At 38.9% G+C, this 22,130-nt stretch overlaps 1 pseudogene; it reads left to right on the top strand.

Annotated features, from left to right (window-relative positions):
• The first annotated feature begins 633 nt into the window (after positions 1 to 633).
• On the top strand, positions 634 to 2,494 carry LOC118833531 (annotated as a pseudogene).
• The last annotated feature ends 19,636 nt before the right edge of the window (positions 2,495 to 22,130 follow it).

Raw genomic sequence — 22,130 nt, forward strand, 5'->3', positions numbered from 1 at the left:
TCTCCCGGCTCCAATTCATCCTCCATTCAGCCACCAAAGTAATTTTTGTAAAGCACAGTCTGACTGCGTCATCCTCCAATTCAATAAATTTCAGTAGCTCCTAAAAGCCCCCCAGGATCAATGACTAAATCTTTTGGTGTTCAAAACCCTTCATAACCTAGTCCTCTCCTACATTTTCAGTTTTCTTACACTTTACTCCCCAATATTGGGGAGTGACATTGGCCTCCTGGCTGCTCCACGAATAAGACACTTCATCTCTCCCCAGGCATTCTCTCTAGCTTTTTTCCATACCTAGAAGGCCCTCCCTCAGCTCCACCTACTGACCTCCCTGGCTTCCTTTAAGTCCCAACTAAAATTCCATTTTTTACTAGAAGCCTTCCCCAAACCTTCTTAATTCTAGTGCATTCCCTCTGTTATTATTTCCTATTTATCCTGTATATAACTTGCTTAGTTTATATTTGTTTACATGTTGTCTCCCCCATTTGCAAGCTTCTTGATGGCAGAGCCTGTGTTTTACTTCTTTTTGTATCTCCAGTACTTGGCATAGTGGCTGGCACGTAGAAAGTGCTTAATAAATGTTTATTAGCTCTCCTAATTTGCCTGGGCAGCAGCTGCACATGCAGCAGCAGTAGCATGTCCGAGAGGAAGTTCTCTCTTCCCAGGCTCTGGGCTTCCTTCTGTGTTGGTAACCAAAAATGGGCTACTTAGCACTTAGTCAACAAGTGCCCTTGACTAGTTTGGCTTTTTCCCCTGAACTGAATGCTGTTTGTATGTTGGATTGGAGTAAGCTTGTCGGCCCCTTCACCTTGCTTCCCTTGCTTAAGCTGATCGAAAGAACCTGTGCTTTCCCGGTCAACCCCTTCACCTTGCTTCCCTTGCTTAAGCAGATCGAAAGAACCTGTGCTTTCCCCAGCGTACCTTACACCCCCGCAGAAGTCGGATGGTTAAAAACAGCTTCCGTTGGAGCCAGAGGCTGCTACAGCTACAGCCACAGCCGAAGCTGAAGCAGGAGCTGCCGGTAGCAGAGCTGACCTATGGGAGGAAGCTGAACAAGGACTTGAGGCCAGTGGGTAATCTTTTTACCATAGAGGGGAAGCATGTATATGATTTTGCTGTACACCATCATGCTTCTCTGTGGCCTCCTGGTTACTCTTGCGAGGCGTACTTATTGCGCCTGGAAGCTTTTGATCAATATATCAAAATGGGGATGCTGGTTTGTGGATCTGTTACTCTGGAGCCTAAATATATGCTTTGATTCTTCTGCCTCTTATCTTGAGAGTTTCTTATATCCAGCGGTTCTGAACCTTTCAGACATATATATGATCCTCTTTGAAATTATAAACTCTGCCCTCCTAATACACCTGCCTCGAAAGAGAAGCAGCAGGCACCAGGGAAAGGTGAAGAGCTTCCCCAAAGATGACCCCACAAAGCCCATCCACCTGACAGCCTGTCTGGATTACAAGGCGGGCATGAGCCACATCATTCAAAAGGTGGACAGGCCTGGCTCAAAGGTCATGGAGATGCCCCCCCAAGGCCATTGTAAGTATTGTGGGCTAGGTGCAAACCCCACAAGGCCTGTGGAGCTTCCAAACCATCTTTGCTGAGCATATCAGTGATGAATATAAGAGGCAATTCTATAAGAACTGGCATAAGTCCAAGAAGAAGGCCTTCACCAAGTACTGCAAGAAGTGGCAAGATGACAATGGCAAAAAAGCAGCTGGAGAAAGACTTCAACGGTATGAAGCAGTACTGCCAGGTGAGCTGCATCATTGCCCACACCCAGATGTGCCTGCTCCCTCTGAAGCAGAAGAAATCTCACCTGATGGAGATCCAGGTGAATAGTGGCAGCATGGCTGAGAAACTGGACTGGGCCCATGAGAAGCTGGAGCAGCAGGTGCCTGTGTCCACCTTATTTGGGCAGGATGAGGTGATTGATGTTGTTGGAGTGACCAAGGGCAAGGGTTACAAAGGTGTCACCAGCTGCTGGCACACAAAGAAACTGCCCTGAAAAACCCACCAAGGCCTGCACGGGGTGGCATGTATTGGAGTTTGGCATCCTGCCTGCGTAGGCTTCTCTGTTGCTTGAGCTGGTCAGAAGGGCTACCACCACTGCACAGAGATCAACAAAAAGATCTACAAGGTTGGCCAGGTCTACCAGATCAAGGATGGCAAGCTGATCAAAGACAATGTGTCCACTGATTATGATCTGTCCAACGAGAGCATCAAGCCTCTGGGAGGCTTTGTCCACTACGGTAAAGTGACCAATGACTTCATCATGCTGAAAGGCTGTATTGTTGAGACCAAGAAGCGTGTCCTCACCCTGTGAAAGTCTCTGCTGGTACAGACCAAATATCATACCCTGGAGAAGATCGACCTGAAGTTTATTGACACCACTTCCAAATTTGGCCACAGTTGGTTCCAGGCTGTGGAGGAGAAGAAAGCTTTCATGGGACCATTCAAGAAAGACCATGTCACAAAAGAAGAAGCTGCCTAATGTTTCTAAAGCAACTTGGAACTGGTGGATTCTCAATAAGTTTTTCAGAGCTAAAACAAAAAAAAAATGAAATGATATCCCAGAAGGCAAAGGATATGGGACTTGCAGCCAATCGTATTTTATCCAGCAAAACTGAATACAGTGCTACAAGGGGGGAAATGGATCTTTAATTAAATAGAGGACTTCCAAGTATTCCTGATTTAAAAAAACAAACTAGAGCAGCAGACAAACTTTGAAGGTCAAATACAAGAAATGAAGAGAGGCGTAAAAAGGTAAACATTAATGAACGATGATAAAGAACTAAACAAAGATAAATCACTGACATTCAAATATGGGGAGATGATAGTATCTTTCATAGGCAGGGTTCAGAGGGAGGATCCAATTAGGCAAGGCCGGTGAGTAGTTCTGTTATGTCTTGATGATCTTGAGAAACAAAATGGAGAGAGAGGGGAAGAGGAACACAATAAGTTGAAGTGGAAGGAAAAGAAGGTTAAGAAAAATCATACCATATAATCAGGGTGCATAAGTAGATATCTGTGGAAGCAAGGGGAAGAGGATTGGAGGAAACAGCTGATGCTTGAACCTCATTCTCATCTGAATTGGTCAAAAGAAGGAAGAACACATAAATACACATACACACACACACAATTGTGCACTAAAATACATTTACCTCAACAGGGAAATAGGAGAAAGAGAGAAGAAGGAGGGGAGGGGAATTAGAGGGAAGGCAAACTAAGGGAGAGATTAATCCTAAACAAAACAAATTTTAAGGATGTGCACAAATATTTATAGTTCTTTTTGAGGTGATAAAGAATGGGAATCTGAGGGGCTGCCCATAAATTGTGGAATGGATGAACAAATTATGGTCTATAAATCTACTAGAAGACTATTGTGCTGAACTCTTCTTAGCGTAATGACTAACCAGGATTCTAGAGGACTAATGATGAAATATGCTTTTCACCTCCTGATACAGAGGTGAAGGACTCATCGTAGAATGAGACAAATATTTTTTAGGACATGGCTAAAGTGGAAATTTGTTATGATTTGACTATATGTGTGAATAATGGGTTTTGTTTTTCTTGTATTCTCAAAGAAAGGGGTAGGTCTGGGGTGCGAGGGCAAGAAGGAGGATCTTGGCTGGTTAAGAAATGTATCTGTATACATGTACATGTCTGTATACATGTATATATACATCTGTGTATATTTGTTTTAATGTATACACATGTACATATATATGGAAAAAGAAGTCTTGGGAACAATGACCAACTACATTTCCTGAGGACTAATGCTGAAACATGCTAACCACCTCCTGACAGATAGGTGATAGACAGAGACATACTTTTTTAAGGCACAGTCAGTAAGAAATTTTGTTTCATTTTGAAAAAATCAGACTGATTCTGTATCATTTTTACTTATCTATTTAGTTCATTGATTTTGTCCTGTAACTCTCTAAGACCTGGTTCTTTGTCTCTGAACTTAGTTGAGCGATTCAGCTGGCCTGCAATGGGTTAAATTTAGGAAGGCAGTTCTCCTGCTAACCACTGTTCTATTCTTGCTTCAAGAAAATCTGTCCTCCTTGAGGGACACAAGTGGACACCAGGGAGTTTAGTCTAGTATCTTTACACCACCAAGCTATCCTTCAAGGATGCCTGGTTTGTTATTCAAAGAAGTCTGGTCCACTATCTCTAACCTTGCAGGTGGGCTCAAACATTGAACATTTCTTAGTCATTGGAAAGAAGGAGGAGGTTGCTGCTAGCCCTCATTCTCAATTTCCAGCCAATCATATTGTCCCTCATGCCTCAGCTCTGTAACCGATTATATTGATTTCACCATTCATGATGTCAAGCTCTTGTAACCACTCATAGCTTGTTTCCTGCCTACCAAGTCCTCTTCTTTGTTCTGCACTCCTCAAAAACTATAAAAGGGAGCTTGTCCCCTCATTTGGGGTCTTAGCTTTGCTGGGGAAGCTAAGATCCTATTTATTGGACAATCTGTGCTGTACTAATAAATTTATCATGCTCAGAACTTTGTGCCTCATTTCATCTTATTTTGACTGTAACAGTTTGACTATACATGTTTGTGAGAGGGATTTTGTTTATTTGGTTTTTTTAAAAACCTTCTCAATGGGGGTCAGAGCGAGGGAAGTAGGACAGAGAGAAGGCTGATTTTTGTTTGAAAATGAAATTTAACTTAAAAAAGGGATAGGTTTTTCTTTGAGGGAAGGCAGAATAGCATTACATATTGTGGAAATATATTTGTGTGAGTGTAATAGGGCACTCGCTAATTGTGACCTCGTACTCAGAGCATGCACAGTATACTCTGCCTGCTGGGTTTAAGGGACAGGCCCTTGCCCTTGATTTAGAATATAATATGCAACTACTCCATAAATGTTTCCTGCTCTCTTACTGGGAGGTGAAGAAAAGCCTTTTAATAAACTGACAGAATTGGAGGGGGATGGAGGGGAGCTGATCATGCATACAAAAGTCATAAACAGATTATCTCTCTCCTTGCTGTCTTGAAGGAGGAGGAAGAACATCTATAGGTTCCTAGATGAAGTAAGGGCTCTCTTTCCCACCTAGGCTGACACATAGCTATATTTATATGGTACCACAGTTTCCTTGACTATTTGTGTTCTTTCCTGCCCTTAGATGCATGGGTGTTGGAAAAGGGGTGAACCAGTCAAGGATAATGCTGAGGTTATGAACCTGGGAGACTGGAAAAACTGTGGTGCTTTTATTAGAAATGGGGAAGTTCAGAACAGGGCTAGGTTTTGGGGAAAAAATAATGAGTTCTGTTTTGGACATATATTGGATTTGATATTGGATTTGTCTCCAGGATAACAAGTCTGCAATATCCAATAGGCAATTTATCTCCTTTTTACTTGTCTTTACATCTTTAATTTAATTTTTTTATTATTGCTATTGCTAGCAGTTCTAAAACCCTATCAAATAATAGTAGGGAGAATGTGCATCTTTGCATCTTTGATTTACACCTGTATTAACTGGGAAATGTTCTAGTGTATCTTTTTTGCATATGATGCTTGCTTTTGGTTTAAGTAGATACTTTTAGTGATATTAAAAGGTCCCGTAATGCCTATACTTTGTAGAATTTTTAACATAAATGAGTTTTGTACCTTGCCAAAGGATTTTTCTGTATCTATTGAGATAATCATGGTTTGGAACGTCTTTAATACGATTCATTATGTTATTTTCCTAATTTTAAACCAATTCTTATCTCTGGCATAAATCCAAATAGGTCATGATGAATGATTTCATGGAAAACTTTTCATAATCTATTTGACAGAATTTTATTTTAAAAAATTTTGAATTGATATGGATTGATGATATTGGTCTATAGTTCCACCTTTTCTGCTTTATCCTTCTTTGGTTTAGGTATTAGGATTATATTAATCTCATAAAAGGAGTTTAGTACAGTCTAGTAGTCTCAATTTTTGAGAATAATTTGTATAGTATTGGTACCAATTGTTCCTTAAAAGTTTGATAGAATTCTCCTGTGAATACATCAGGACCAGGAATTGTTTCCTCTGGTAGTTTCTTCACATCTAATTTTTTTTCTTTTTCTAAGATTGCATTATTTAAGATCTCTATTTGGGATAGGGCAGAGCCAAGATGGCAGCTGGAAAGCAGGGACTTGCTTAAGCTCTCCCCCAAATCCCTCCAAACACCTGTAAAAAATGGCTCTGAACAAATTCTAGAGCTGCAGAACCCATGAAATAGCAGAGGGAAACAGGTCTCCAGCCCAGGAGAGCCTGGATGGTCGCTGGGAAGGGTCTATCGCACAGTGCTGGGAACAGAGCCCAGCCCAGTGTGTGCCGTGACAGGACAGACCAGACCAGGAGTCAGCTGGCTGGCCAGAACAGGCCTTAGGGCCATGAACCATTGAGCTGTGGCAGTCACCAGACTTCTCACAAATGCCAAAGAGCAGGTTAGTGGGAAACTGCTGGATCGAATTGAGAAGGGTCCGGCCACCAGCCCTGTGGGTGGCTGAGGTGGTGCAGGGGTGGTGGTGGTGGCAGCATCAGGAAGCTCCTGAGGCTGCTTCCAGAGCTCCAGTGTCAGCTGCTTCCCAAGTCCCTGGCTCACACAGTGGGAGGAATCTAGAAGCAGATCAGAGCAGGAGTGCAAGGAGCACTTTGTGGGCACAAAGGCAGGTTCTCTTGCTGAGCTCTGCTTAGATCTCGATTGCGGTCCTGGTTGGTGGTTCTTGGGGGAGGAGGAGTGCTGCTGTGACAGAGCCTAGGGTGATGGTGGAGTAGAATTAGCTCTGAAAACAGCAGTGCTTGGACCCTAAAGCTTGAGACAAAGTACTCTCTACTCTACAAGCAGTCATACCCTGACAAAAAGCTCAAGGGTCAAGTAGTTGGCTGAGAACAAGAACAGGCAGTGAAAAAGACTCAAACTCAGACTCAAACTCAAACTCTAGATTGCTTTTTTGGTGACAAAGAAGATCAAAACATACAGCCAGAAGGAGTCAACAAAGTCAGAGAGCCTACATCAAAAGCCTTCAAGAAAAATAGGAATTGGTCTCAGGCCATGGAAGAGCTCAGAAAGGATTTGGAAAAGCAAGTAAGAGAAGTAGAGGAAAAAATTGGGACAAGAAATGAGAGTGATGTGAGAAAACCATGACAAACAAGTCAATGACTTGCTAAAGGAGACCCAAAAAATACTGGAGAAAATGACACCTTAAAGAACAGACTAACCCAAATGGCAAAAGAGCTCCAAAAAGCCAATGAGGAGAAGAATGCCTTGAAAGGCAGAATTAGCCAAAAGGAAAAGGAGGTCCAAAAGATCACTGAAGAAAATACTATCTTAAAAATTAGATTGGAGCAAGTGGAAGCTAGTGACCTTATGAGAAATCAAGATGTTATAAAACAGAACCAAAGGAATGAAAAAATGGAAGACAATGTCAAATATCTCATTGGAAAAACCACTGACCTGGAGAATAGATCCAGGAGAGATAATTTAAAAATTATTGGACTACCTGAAAGCCATGATGAAAAAAAGAGCCTAGACATCATCTTTCAAGAAATTATCAAGGAAAACTGCCCTGATATTCTAGAACCAGAGGGTAAAATAGAAATTGAAAGACTTCACCGATTGCCTCTTGAAAAAGATCCCCAAAAGAAAACTCCTAGGCATATTGTTACCAAATTCCAGAGTTCCCAGGTCAAGGAGAAAATACTGCAAGCAGCAAGAAAGAAACAATTTGAATATCATGGAAATGCAATCAGGTTAACACAAGATCTAGCAGCTTCTACATTAAGGGATTGAAGGGCTTAGAATATGATATTCCAGAGGTCAAAGGAGCTAGGATTAAAACCAAGAATCACCTACCCAGCAAAACTGAGTATCATGCTCTAAGGCAAAGGATGGATTTTCAATAAAATAGAGGATTTTCAAGTTTTCTCAATGAAAAGACCAGAGCTGAATAGAAACTTAACTTTCAAATATGAGAATCAAGAGAAGCATGAAAAGGTAAACAAGAAAGAGAATTCATAAGGGACTTACTAAAGTTGAATTGTTTTGTTTACATTCCTACATGGAAAGATGATGTGTGTAATTCATAAGACCTTTCTCACTATTAGGGTAGTTGAAGGGAATGTACATATATATATAGACAGAGGGCACAGGATGAGTTGAATATGAAGGGATTATATCTAAAAAAATAAAATAAAATTAAGGGATGAGAGAGGAATATATTGAGAAAGGGAGAGATAGAATGGGGTAAATTATATCACATAAAAGTGGCAAGAAAAAGCAGTTCTGTTGGAAGGGAAAAGGGGGCAGGTGAGGGGGAATGAGTGAATCTTGCTCTCATCAGATTTGACTTAAGGAGGGAATAACATACACACCCAATTGGGTATCTTACCGCACAAGAAAGTAAGGGGAAGGGGATAAAAAAGGGGGGATGATAGAAGGGAGGGCAGATAGGGGGAGGAGGTAATCAAAAGCAAACACTTTTGAAAAGGGACAGGGTTAAGGGAGAAAATTGAATAAAGGGAGACAGGATAGGATGGAAGGAAATATAGTTAGCCTTTCACAACATGTATATTGTGGAAGTGTTTTATATAATGATACATGTGTGACCTATGTTGAATTGCTTGCCTTCCTAGGGAGGGTGGGTGGGAAGGGAAGAGGGGAGAGAATTTGGAACTCAAAGTTTTAAAAGCAGATGCTCAAAAAAAAAAGTTGTTTTTGCATGTGGCTGGGAAACAAGCTATATAGGGAATGGGGCATAGAAATCTATCCTGCCCTACAAGAAAGTAAGGGGAAAAGGGATGGGGAGGGAGTGGGGTGACAGAAGGGAGAGCTGACTGGGGAATGAGGCAATCAGAATACATGCCATCTTGGAATGGGGGGGAGGGTAGAAATGGGGGAAAAATTTATAACTCAGAATCAGTGGTGAAAACTAAAATATTAAATAAAAGTGATAAAATTTAAAAAATTGAATACTGACTCCAAAAAAAAGATCTCTCTTTGGTTTATTATTACTCCGGGCATTTTATATTTTTGAAAGTATTCCTCTATTTTTGTATTCTCAGTTTTGTCAGTGTATAGTTGTGCATAGTAGCTTCTGATATATTTTAAAATTTCTTCTGTTTTTGTTTTTTGTGATTTTACTTTGTTCATTTGCTATTTGGTTGGTTTGATTTTCTGCTCTCTTCTTTCAAATAAGATTGACTAAATGTTTGTTGATTTTATGAGTCTTTTCAAAGAGCCAGCTTTTGGGGTTTTTTTTTACTTTCATAGTTTTTTTTTCTAATTTATCTATTTCTCTTCTAATTTTTAATATATCCCTTTTTGTGCTTATTTTGGGTTTGTTACTGACTTTCTAATTTTTAAAAATGCATATCCAGTTAATTAATTTTCTTCTTTTCTATTTTGCTGATGTAAAGTTGTAGAAATATGGTTTCCCCCCGAGGACTGCCTTAGTGGCATCTCAGAAATTTTGATATGTTGCTTCATCATTATAATTTTCTTTCCTGTAATTGTTGTTTTCATGATTTATTCTCATCATTTCAAATTTCATTGTTAAGTCTCCATTTGGGTCTGTGTCTCTTGCTCATATTCCTTGAAATAATTGCTATTTTTGTTGCATTATGGTTTGAAAATGATATATTTACTATTTCTGCCTTTTTATATTTGTTTGCTATATCTCTATGCCTTAATGCACTGTCAGTTTCTGTAAAAGTTTTATGGAGTGTTGAGAAATACTTGTATTTGTTAGCAGTCTCATTTAGAAGATGCCATGTCTTTAAGTTCTAGTTTCTTTAGCAATTTGTTTAAATCTGTATTTTCCCTTTTGTTTACCTGCTAGAGTTATCAAAAACTGAGAGAGTGACATTGAAATTGCCTGCCATTACTGTATTACTAAGTCTTCTTATAATTAAATTATTTTTTTCCTTTATGAAATTGGATGCCAAGGCATTTGGAATATATAAGTTTAATATTGCTAATGATTTATTGTCAACAGTTTCTTTCAACATCATTAAGTTTGGTGTGAATGTTTATATTTTCTTTGTCTGATAGCATGATTGAGACTCCTGCTTTGGGAAGTTTACTTGATAGATAGTAAAAAAAAAAAAAATTTCCAGCCCTTCATTTTTATTCTGAGTATGTCTTTGTTTCTTAAATGTATCTCTTATAAGCAATAGATTGTAGAGTTTTGTCTTCTTATCTAATCTTTCACTTTTTCATTGTTTTGTGTTGTTTTATACATTAACATTTAAAGCTATGAAAATTGAATTTGTATTTGCCTCCATTTATCTCTATTTTTTTTTTATGAACTAGGATTTTTTTCTTTTTCCTCAGTAAACATAGCATTTTGTCTCTCCAGTTATTTTAGGTTAATCAATTTGAAAACAACCCTATTCCCTCTGGCTCTCTTCTCCATACCCTTAAGTCTCCCTCCCACCTACCCTTTGTTTTTTACTCTATTCCTTGTTTTGGAGTTTTCCTTAACTTATGTGTATGCTTGTGTATATATGCTTATATGTACATTTATATGTGTATACATATATGGAGAGAGAGAAAGAAAGAGGGAGAGAGAGAGAGAGAGCTATTAGGTACATAGGGGGTCCTGGTTTTGGAGTTTGCCTGCTCCACCACACTGGAACTCAGGATCTCCTACTGGTTTTCTGGGGGAGGGTGGGGGGGGGGGCTTGCTACTGGCTTGCTGGGATGCTTCCTTTCCCAGAATGTGCTCCCCTTTTGCTCAAGTGAGATGGACCTTTCTTGCTGATCTTTCAAGTTTCTTGGGCTAAAAGATTGTTTCATCCCATCTTTTTGCTGGTTCTGCTGTTCCAGGATTTGGAGCACTACTTTATGGTTATTTGGAGGTGAATATGGAGAGTTAAAGTCATTTGCTGCTTGCTCCACACACATGCGCTTCCACCATCTTCGTTCCCAGAAGCCCACCAATTCTGGTTTTTTAAGATGTTATATTCTTCAATATTTTTTGTGCTTCTTTTTACCAAGTTTTTAATTCTCTTTTCATTACTCTCATTTCTTTTCCAAATTTTTCCTCTACCACTCTTATCTCTTTCTTTAACTTTTCTAGGAATTCTTGTTAGGCTTGAGTCCAATAAGCATCTTTTCTGTGAGGCTTTTTTTGGGGGTAGCTGTTTTCAAATTGTTGTCTTCTTCTGAGTTTATGTCTTGGTCTTCCCTGCTGCCATAGCAGTTTTTTTGTGGTCAAATTCTTTTTTTGTTGTTGTTTGCTCATTTTTCCAGCCTATTTTTTGACTTTGAATTTTATGCTAAAGTTGGGCTCTGCTCACCTAGGGGTGGGGAAGCATTGTGCCAAGCTTCAGGCTTTTTCTTGCTGCTATTTTCAAAGCTTGTTCTGGGGATCTGGAAGTTTTTGGTGCTTCCAAGGTGGTATGATCCCAGGAGAGGTATGGTCCTTGCTCTCCTGGCTGTGCTCTGGTTTTTGCCAAAGAAGGGTCCCAGGTCCCCTGTAGCTGCACAGGCTAGTGTTCCTCTTTGCCTTGGAACTCTAACCAGAGCCCCTATTCCCTTGTGACTGACCATCGCATTCCTCTTTGCCCTGGAACTGTGACCCAGAACTGCATATGAGCAATAGAATTGCCAATCAGCACAAGCTATGCCCAGTTCCACCAACATGTCCTTTATAACTCTTTCTGACCAGTCCTCCGACTTCCTTACCACTCTTGGGCTGAGAGATCCCAAAGCTGCTGCAGTTCCTACAACCACTATTGCCCAGTTTGCTATTTTCAAAAGAATGGTTATGTTTTTTTTTATTTCCACATTAGCTATGTTGAGGGGGAAAGACAAGTCAGAATAAAGAAAGTGAAAGAAAATGTACTTCAGTTTGCACTCAGAGTTCATCAGTTCTTTCTCTGGAGATGGATGGCATTTTTCATTACGAGTTCTTTGGAATTGTCATGGATCATTGTATTCATCAGAGTAGCTAAGTCTTTCACAATTCATTGTCATTACGATATCACTGTTCCTGTGTATAATGTTATCCTAGTTCTGCTCATTTCATCTTGTATCAGTTCCTCTAAGTCTTCCAAGGTTTTTCTCTGAAACCACCCCCTTCATCATTTCTTATAACACAATAGTATTCCATCACAATCATATACCACAACTTATTTAGCCATTCCTAATTGATGGGTATCCCCTTAGTTTCTAATTCTTTGCCACTATAAAAAGAGCTGCTATAAGTATTTTTGCACCTATGGGTCCTCTTCCTTTTTCTTTGATCTCTTTGGGATACAGACCTACTAGTGGTATTTCTGGGTCAAAGGGTATGCACAGTTTTATTCCCTCTGGGCAATTCCAAAATTTTCTCCAGAATGGTTGGACCAGGTCAGCTCCATCAACAATGCACTCATGTCCCTATTTTTCTATATCCCCCCCTAGCATTTGTCATTTTCCTTTACTGTCATCTTAGCTAATCTGATGGGTGTGAAGTGGCATCTCGGAGTTGTTTTTTGCATTTCTCTAATTATTAGTGATTTAGAGGATTTTTTCGTGTAACTATGGATAGTTTTAATTTCTTCTTGAAACTACTTATTCATATTCTTTGATTATTTATCAACTATGGGATGGCTCTAATTTTTGTATAATTGGCTCTGTTCCTTATATCACTAAGAAATGAGACCTTTATCAGAGAGACTTTCTATAAAGAAATTTTTCCCTGTTTCTTACTTTCCTTCTATATTTGGCAGCATTAGTTTTGTTTGTGCAAAATGTTTTAAATTTATTGTAATTAAAATTATCTGTTTTACCTTCTATGATGCTCTCTGTATCTTGTTTGTTCATGAATTTTCTCTTATCCATAGAGCTGGTAGGGAATTTTTTTCCATGCTGTCCTAATTTGCTTATGATATTGCTTTTTATATCATGTACCTATTTTGAGCTTATCTTGGTAAACACTGTGAGATGTTTGTCTATGCCTCATTTCTGCCAGATTGATTTCCAATTTTCCCAGCAGTTTTTGTTGAATAATGAGTTCTTGCTACAATAGCTTGGATCATTGGGTTTAGCAAATACTAGTTCACTATGGTTATTTACTTCTATATATTGTGTAATCTATTCCACTTATCAGCCATCTGTGTCTTATCTAGTACCAGACTGCTTTGATGATAAGCATTTTGTAATGTAGTTTGATATCTGATACTACTAGGCTGTCTTTGTTCACATTTTATTATTGATTCCCTTAATAATCTTCATATTTTGTTCCTCAAATGAATTTTGTTATTATTTTTCTAGCTCTACAGGGTGTTCCTAAAGTCTGGATGCATAGACAAAAATGCATATTTTCAAGAAATGAAATGAATGAAATTTTCAACCACATTTTATTTAATTGGAATATTAACAAGTAACATCTTCAAAATTATTTCCATCATTTGTGATGCAAAGGTTGATGCGCTTTGCAAGATTCATGTGAACTTGATGCAATAACTCCACATTGCTGTCAATTTTCCTAGGTGTCCAGACTTTAGGGATACCCTGTATAAAATTATTCTTTGATAGTTTGATTGGTATGGCACTGAATAAACAAATTAATTTAATCAGTGTTGTCATTTATATTATATTGATTAGGCCTAACCATAGGCAATGAACATTTCTCCAGTTATTCAGATCTGTCATTATTTCTGTGAGAAGTGTTTTGTAATTGTGTTGCTGTAGTTGCTGTGTGTGGGTCAGCAGGAAGACTCCCAAGAATTTTCTACAGTTATTTTTTAAAAATTTATTTAGGGAGGCAGCTAGGTGGCACAGTGAGTAAAGCACTGGCTCTGGAGCCAGGAGGACCTGAGTTCAAATCTGGCCTCAGACACTTGACACACTTACTAGCTGTGTGACCTTGGGCAAGTCACTTAAACCCCAGTTGCCCCGCCTTCCCCCCTCCAAAAAAAAAAACCAAAGAAACAAAAATTTATTTAGTATTTTATTTTCCCCCAATTACATGTAAAAATAATTTTTAGCATTTGTTTTTAAAACTTTGAGTTCCAAATTTTTTCCTTCTTCCCTCCCCCCACATTGAGAAGGCAAACAATTCAATATAAGTAATACATGTGAAGTCATGCAAAACATTTCCATATTAGTCATGTTGTGAAAGAAAACATAGACCAAAAAAATAAAAAACCTCAAGAAAAATAAAGTAAAAGAAGTATGCTTCAATCTGTATTCAGACACCATCAGTTCTTTCTCTGGGGATGGATAGCATTTTTCATCATAAGTCCTTCAGAGTTGTCTTGGATCACTGTGTAGTTGAGAATAGCTAAGTCATTCACAGCCTACAATCATCTTACAATATTGCTATTACTTTGTACATAATACATTTTCACTTACACTTCAATGTGTAAGTCTTTCCAGGATTTTCTGAGAACATCCTGAACATCATTTCTTATAGGACAATAGTATTCCATCACTATCACATAGCACAATTTGTTTAGCCATTCTCCAAATAATGGGCAGGCCTGCAATTTCCAATTCTTTGCCACCAGAAAAAAGCTGCCATAAATATTTTTGTGCATATAGATCCTTTTCCTTTTTTGGTTTTTTATATCTCTTTAGATGCAGGCCTAGTAGTGGTATTGCTAGGTCTAAGGGTATACATGGTTTTATAGCCTTTTGAGCATAGTTACAAGTTGCTGTAAAGAATGGTTGAGTTGATTCACAACTCTGCCAACTGTGCATTAATGTCTCATTTTTCCCACATTCCTTCCCACAGTGGCATTTTCCCTTTCTGTTCTATTAGGCAATCTAGGTATGAGGTATAGTACCTCAGAACTGTTTTAATCTCCATTTCTCCAATCAATAGTGATTTAGAGCATTTTGTTCATATGGCTATAGATAGCTTTGACTACTTCATTTGAAAACTGTTCATATCTTTTAATCATTTATCAATTGGGGAATGGCTCTTATTTTTATAAATTTGACTCAGTTCTCATTTGAGAAATGAGGTCTTTATCAGGAAAATGTGTTTCAAAATTGTTTTTCATGGTTATGATTGCTAAATTTATTTCCTTTCATCCTATTCCCTCCCACCCCATTTATTCTATTCTCTCTCTCCTTTCACCTTGTCCCTCCCCAAAAGTATTTTGCTTCTGATAATCACTTCCCCCAATCTGCCTTCCCTTTCATTACCCACCCCTTTACCTTCTTCCCCTCCTATTTTCCTGTAGGGTAAGATAGATTTCTATACCCAATTGATTGTATATGTTATTCCCTCTTTGAACCAATTTTGATGAGAGTAAGGTTCACTCACTCCATGCAACCTTGCCTGTCTTCCCCTCCACTGAAAAAGCTTTTTCTTGCCTCTTTTATATGAGATAATTTACCCCATTCTACTTCTCCCTTTCCCTTTTTCCCAGTGCATTCTTCTTTTTCACTCCTTAATTTTTTTTAGATACCACCCTTTCATATTCAACTCAAACCTGTGCCCTCTGTCTACGTATACTCTTTCTAACTGCCCTAATAAGAAGAAAGTTCTTATGAGTTACAAGAATCATCTTCCTATGCGACAATGTAAACAGTTTAGCCTTATCAAGTCCCTTATAATTCCCCTTTTCTGTTTAGCTTTTTATGCTTCTCTTGAGTCTTGTATTTGAAAATCAAATTTTCTATTCAGCTCTAGTCTTTTCATCAAGAATGCTTGAAAGTCCTCTACTTCATTGAATATCCATTTTTCTCCTGAAGGACTGTACTCAGTTTTGCTAGGTAGGTGATTCCTAGTTCCTTTGCCTTCCAGAATATCATATTCCAAGTCCTCTGAGCCTTTAATGTAGAAGCTGTTAAATCTTATGTTATCCTGACTGTGGCTCCACCATGCTTGAATTGTTTCTTTCTGGCTGCTTGTAATATTTTCTCCTTAACCTGGGAGCAATAGAATTTGCCTATAACATCGATGGGAGCTTTCATTTTGGGATCTCTTTCAGGAGGTGATCAGCGTATTCTTTCAATTTCTATTTTACCCTCTGGTTCTAGGATATCAGGGCAGCTTTCTTTGATAATCTCTTGAAATACAATGTCAAGGCTCTTTTTCTGATCGTGACTTTCAGGTAATCCAATAATTTTTAAATTATCTCTCCTGTATCTATTTTCTGGGTCAGTTGTTTTTCCAATGAGATATTTCACATTCTTCTATTTTTTTCATTCCTTTTGTTTTATTTTATTGTTTCTTGATGTCTCATAAAGTCATGAGCTTCCATTTGCTCCATTCCAATTTTTAAAGAATTTTTTCTTCAGTGAGCTTTTGTATCTCCCTTTCTATTTGGCCAATTCTACTTTTTAAGGAGTTTTTTTCTTCAGTGAATTTTTGTGCCTCTTTTTCCTTTTGTCCAATTCTGCTTTTCAGAGCCTTCTTCTCCTCATTGGCTCTTTGTACCTCTAAAGTGTTATTTTCTTCAGTAATTTTTTTGTATCTTCTATACCAAGCTGTTGACTTTTTTCATGATTTTCTTGTATCTCTCTCTTTCTCTTTCCAGTTTTTCCTCTACCTCTCTTACTTGATTTTCAAAATCCTCTTTGAGCTCTTCCATTCATATTTTTTCTTAGAGGCTTTGGATGTTGAAGCTTTGACTTTGTTATATTTTTCTGAGTGTGTGTGTGTGTGTGTGTGTGTGTGTGTGTGTGTGTGTGTGTTTTGATCTTCCTTGTCACCATAGTAACTTTCTAAGGTCAGAATTTGTTTCTGTTTCCTCATTTTTCCAGTCTGCTTCTTGACTTTTAATTCTTTGTTAAAGTGTGGCTCTGCTTCCAGGATGGAGGGCGCACAGCCCCAAGCTTCGGGGGTTTGGTGCAGCTGTTTGCAGAGATACTGCTAGGGACCTGGAAGTTTTCAGTTCTTCCCAGGTGATATGACCTAAGGAGAGGTGTGTTTACTACTCTCCTGGCCTGTGCTCTGGTCTATGACCACAAGCACTCTTTCTGTCCTGGAACTGTGACAAGGGTTCCTGCTCTACTGCAGCTTCAAAGCTGAGGTGTTCTAGTGCTCCTCCTTTCCCTGGGACTGCTACCCAGAACTGCTACCCAGATCTGAGTATGGGCTAAGCAACAGATTCTTGCACCCAGTGCTTGCAAAGAAACCCTTTTTATCTCCTCCTGATCAGTTGTTTGACCCCTTTACCATCTGTGGGCTGAGAGCTCTGGAAGCAGCTGCTGCTGCTGATTCATTGGCTCCCAAGGCCTGCTCCTGGTTTGCTGAGGCCTGGTCTACACTGGCACAACTTGTGCTGAACTGTGCTCCACTCTCACCCTGGTGTGACAGATTTTTCCTGCCAACTTTCTAAGTTGTCTTTGGTTGGAAAATTATTTCACCCTGTCCTTTTGTGGGTTCTGCCACTCCAGGAATTGTTTTATGGCATTATTTAAAGGTGTTCAGAGGAGTTTGGGGAGAGCTCAGGCGAGTTGCTGCCTTTTCTCCATCTTGGCTCCACCCTCTCCACAGTTATTTTAAATGGAATTTCTCTATCTTGCTCTTCCTGCTGAGTTTTGTTGGTAATATACAGAAATGCAAATGATTTGTGTGTGTTTACTTTATATCATGCACCTAAAGATAGCTATAGATAGCATTCTTTAGGATTAGATTGTTCAGTTTCCTTTACTAAATATAATTTTTATTGCATTGTGATCCAAAATGGGTGCATTTAATATCTCTGCTTTTCTGCATTTGTTTATGAGATTTTTATACCCTAAATATGTGGTCATAATATTACTTCATTGTCTATGGTACCTTTTAGCAAAATGTAGTTTTCCTGAATATCTCTTTTAATGAGGTCTATTTTTGCTTTTGCTTTGTCCTTGATCATAATTGCTACCCCAACTTTTTTTTTTTTGCAGGAGGAAGGCAGAGCAATTGGGGTTAAGTGACTTGCCCAAGGTCACACAGCTAGTGTGTCAAGTGTCTGAGGCTAGATTTGAACTCAGGTTCTCCTGACTCCAGGGCCGGTGCTCTACTCACTGTACCACCTCGCTGCCCCTACCCCATCTTTTTTACTTGCTGAAGCAAAATAGATTTTGCTCCAGTCTCTTATTCTTAAAATTCTGTGTGTTTCTTTTGATTTCAATTGTGTCTCTTGTAATCAATATATTGTTGGATTCTGGTTTCTAACCTATTCTACTATAACCTTCCATTTTATGAGTTCATCCCATTTGCATTCACAGTTGTGACTGATAATTGTGTATTTTCCTCCATCCTATTCTCTTCTATTTATCCTTCTCTTTTTTTGCTCTCCTTAAAAATCTGTTTAGCTTTGGATTACTCCCTTCCTTAATCTACCCTCCCTCTTACCACCGCTTTTCCTTTCCCCTCCAAATTCCATTTTGGGTAAGAAGAATTTCTATACCCAACTCTGTGTTTGTGTGTGTGTGTGTGTGTGTGTGTGTGTGTGTGTGTGTGTGTGATGAATATATGTGTATATATAGTTCCCTCTTTGAACCATTTCAGATGACAGTGAGGTTCAAGCATTGCTTGCTCTCCATCACTTGCTCCTCTATTTTAAAAACCCTGGTTTGCCCACCTCTTTTATGTGAGATGTTTCCTCATTCTTTGTCTCCCTTTCCTCCTCTCCCAGTGCATCCCTCTTTCTCACCCTTCCATTTTTTTCTGAGATCATCCCAACAGAATAGACTCACACTCATGCCCTCTGCCTATGTACACTCCTTTTAACATTCTTAATAATGATAAAATTCTTAGGAGTTACATGTATCATCTTCCCATATAGGAATGAAAACATACTCTTTGAACCAACAAAACACTTTCTAGGTCTGTATCCCAAAGAGATCATAAAAAAGGGAAAAGGACCCATATGTACAAAAATTTTATAACAGCTTTTTTTGTGGTGGCCAAGAATTGGACGTTGAGAGGATGTCCATCAATTGAGGAATGGCTAAACAAGTTGTGGTATATGAATGTAATGGAACACTATTCTTCCATAAGAAGTGATGAGCAGGCAGACTTCAGAACAACCTGGAAAAACTTACATGAACTGATACTGAGTGAAGTGAGCAGAACCAGGAAACAGTAACAGCAATGTTGTACAATGACAACTTTGATAGACTTAGCTCTTCTCAGCAATGCAAGGATCCAAGACAATTCCAAAAGACTCATGGTGGAAAATGCTATCCACATCCAGAGAAAGGACTATGGAGTCTGAATGCAAATTGAAGCATACTATTTTCTCTCTCTCTCTTTCTTTTTTTTATTTTTTCTTTCTTGTTTTTCCTTTTGGTTCTAATTCTTCTTTACAACATGACTAATGTGGAAATATGTTTAATATGAATGCATATGAATAACCTATATCAGATTGCATGCTGTCTTGGGGAGGGAGAGAGGGAAGGGGAGAAATTTTAGAACTCAAAATCTTTTAGAAGTGAATATTGAAAACTAAAAATAAATACTATTTTTAAAAAAAGAAAAAAAGACTGCAAACATTTTAACTTTATTGAGTCCCTTATGTTTCCTCTTTCATGTTTGCCTTTTTATGTTTCTCTTAAGTCTTGTATTTGAATGTCAAATTTTCTGTCTATCCCCAGTTTTTTCATCAGGAATGCTTTAAAGTCCTTTCATTAAATGTCAACTTTTTCCCTTGTTGAATTACACTCAGTTATTCTAAGTTACTCTTGGTTATAATCCTAGCTCCTTTGCCTTCCTATTCTGAGTCCGTTGTTCCTTTATAGTGAGTGGTAGCTGCTAAATCTTGTGTGATTCTGACTTTAGCTTCATGATATTTGAATTTTTTTTTCTGCCTACTTGCAGGATTTTCCCTTGATCTGGGAGCTCTGGAATTTAGATATAATATTCCTGGGAATTTTCATTTTTGGGTATCTTTCAGGAGGGATCTCTTTCACCTCTTTCAGGAGGTGATTGATGGATTCTTTTAATTTTCTCTACTGCTTCTATGATATGAGTATTTTCCTTGATAATTTGTTAAGATATGATGTCTAGGCTCTTTTTTTTAATCATGGTTTTCAGGTAATCCAATAATTCTTAAATCATCTCTTCTCAATCTATTTTCATTTTTATATTTTATAGTTTCTTCTATTTTTCAGTTCTTTGACTTTGTTTTATTGTTCCCTAATGTCTCATGGAATCATTAGCTTCCACTTGACCAATTCTAACTTTTAAGGAGTTATTTTCTTCAGTGAGATTTAATACCTCTTTTACCAAGCTGTTAATCCTCTTTTCATAATTTTCTTGCATTGTTCTCATTTCTTTTCCCTATTTTTTCTACTGCTCTTGATTTTAAAGATCATCTTTTGCTCTTTTTTATTTCTTTCCTTAGCTCTTCTAAGAATTCTTGTTGGACTTAGATTTAGTCTGCATTTTTGAGGCCTTGCTTGTAGATATTGTCATGTTCTTCTGAGTTTGTATCTTGAGCTTCCCTGTCACCATAGAAGTTTTTGTGATCAAATTTGTTTGCTCCTTTTCCCAGCCTACTTGTTGATTTTGGATTTTATGCTAAAGTTGGGCTTTGCTTGCCTCTGGGGCTGGGAGGAGGGACGGTAAGCTTCTGTGGCTAACTCTTAGGACCTGTAGGTTTTTAATGCTTCCAAGGTAGTGTGATATGGGGAGAACTCTGGTCACCATCCTCCTAGTCTGTACTCAGGTTAATTACCAGGTAGGTCCTCTGCTCCCTCACAACCACAGACCTTAACCACTCCTCTTTACCCCAGAACTATGACCTGGAACTGGGTGATGGATGAAAGAACTGCCAATTATCCCTGGTTTTATACCCCGTGCTAACATAGGTGTTCCCTGCAATATATTTTTTGACCCGTTGAGCAACTCCTGCTGCCAACATGCTGCTGCTCCCACTGCCTCCAGATCCCACATCCAGCTATACTCTCAACCAACTCCCACCCTAATGTCCACAGACATTTTTGTCCTCCTAAGCTGCCCTGGGCTAGAAAACGGAGTTATTGTGATTTCGTTGTTGTTATCCCAGTCAGAATTTGATTTGGCATATTTTTTAGAAATTATTTAGAGGATTGGGTTGGGAGAGCTCAGCAGAAATGTTTAGTTCAGTCTGCCTTTTTGGCTCGACCCTCATAAATTTCCTCTTAAAAGAGAGAGGCTTGTTACTGAACCTCAGTAGAGAGGAACTGAGATGGTAAGTAGATGCACTGAAGAGATAAAACCAAGAAGCTAATAGCAGAGAGAATCTTGGCAGCCATGAAAACCAGTGGAGATATGGGACCAAGAGGCCAGTGAGTACTTGAGATAACTGAGGAGCAACACCTACCGACCCCCCCCAGCAGAAAACACAGTGGGAGCAGTGTAATGACATCACCAAAAGTCACTGGTAGCACAGCAATGTAGTGACAAAGATATAAGCTGTCCCACCACACAGCCTAGCCACACATGCTCCCAATGTGTGGGCCTTTCTGCACATTACATAGGTTTTTCCACTCTTGCTATGGATGGTTTATGTAGAAGGCTTAAGGGGGAAATCCTTTATTTTTATTACTCTCCTATTTCATTAAATGCCTTTGTACCTCCTGGCTGGTTAGTAAAAGTAAACAAATTGGCAAAGACTATGGTTGAGTTATGAATTTTTGAGCACCTTGAACCTAATGTAGATTTTCTTCTCATTACAGGGGAGTACCCCAGGTGCTATAGAAGTATGCCTTCCCATCTTGTACTCGGGTAGTTGCTTCTTTGAACCCAAGGGCAGAACTTAACAGCTGTACCTCCTCAATGAATGTGTACTGAATCTGTTTGTTCAACTGATAGACACTCCTCCACTTGGGGGGTGGGTCAAGCCTGGACCTGGTTCCAGCTTAATGAGAGAGCTGTCCCCTACTTACCCAGAGTCTGAAGAGGCAGAAGGAGCACTGGTCTTCAACTCAGGAGACCTAAATTTGAATCCTGATGGACATTAATGGTGTTTACTACCTTACTTGACTTCTCTAAACCTCAGTTTCCCCATTTGTAAAGTTGAACATTATAATTCTTCTACTACCTGCCTATTGTTGAAAAATCTCTTTGCCAAAAATAGGACATCATATGAACATGAGCTATTAAATGACAAAGATGAACACTTAGACCTGAGGGGCCTGGGAGGAAGTCATTTTATTGAGAGAGAGGATGAGCAGAGCTGGGTAGTAAGGACTTCCAGTGGGGAAAGAGACAGGCAAGA

Source organism: Trichosurus vulpecula, chromosome 1, assembly GCF_011100635.1.
Source record: "Trichosurus vulpecula isolate mTriVul1 chromosome 1, mTriVul1.pri, whole genome shotgun sequence".
Lineage (NCBI taxonomy): Eukaryota > Metazoa > Chordata > Mammalia > Diprotodontia > Phalangeridae > Trichosurus > Trichosurus vulpecula.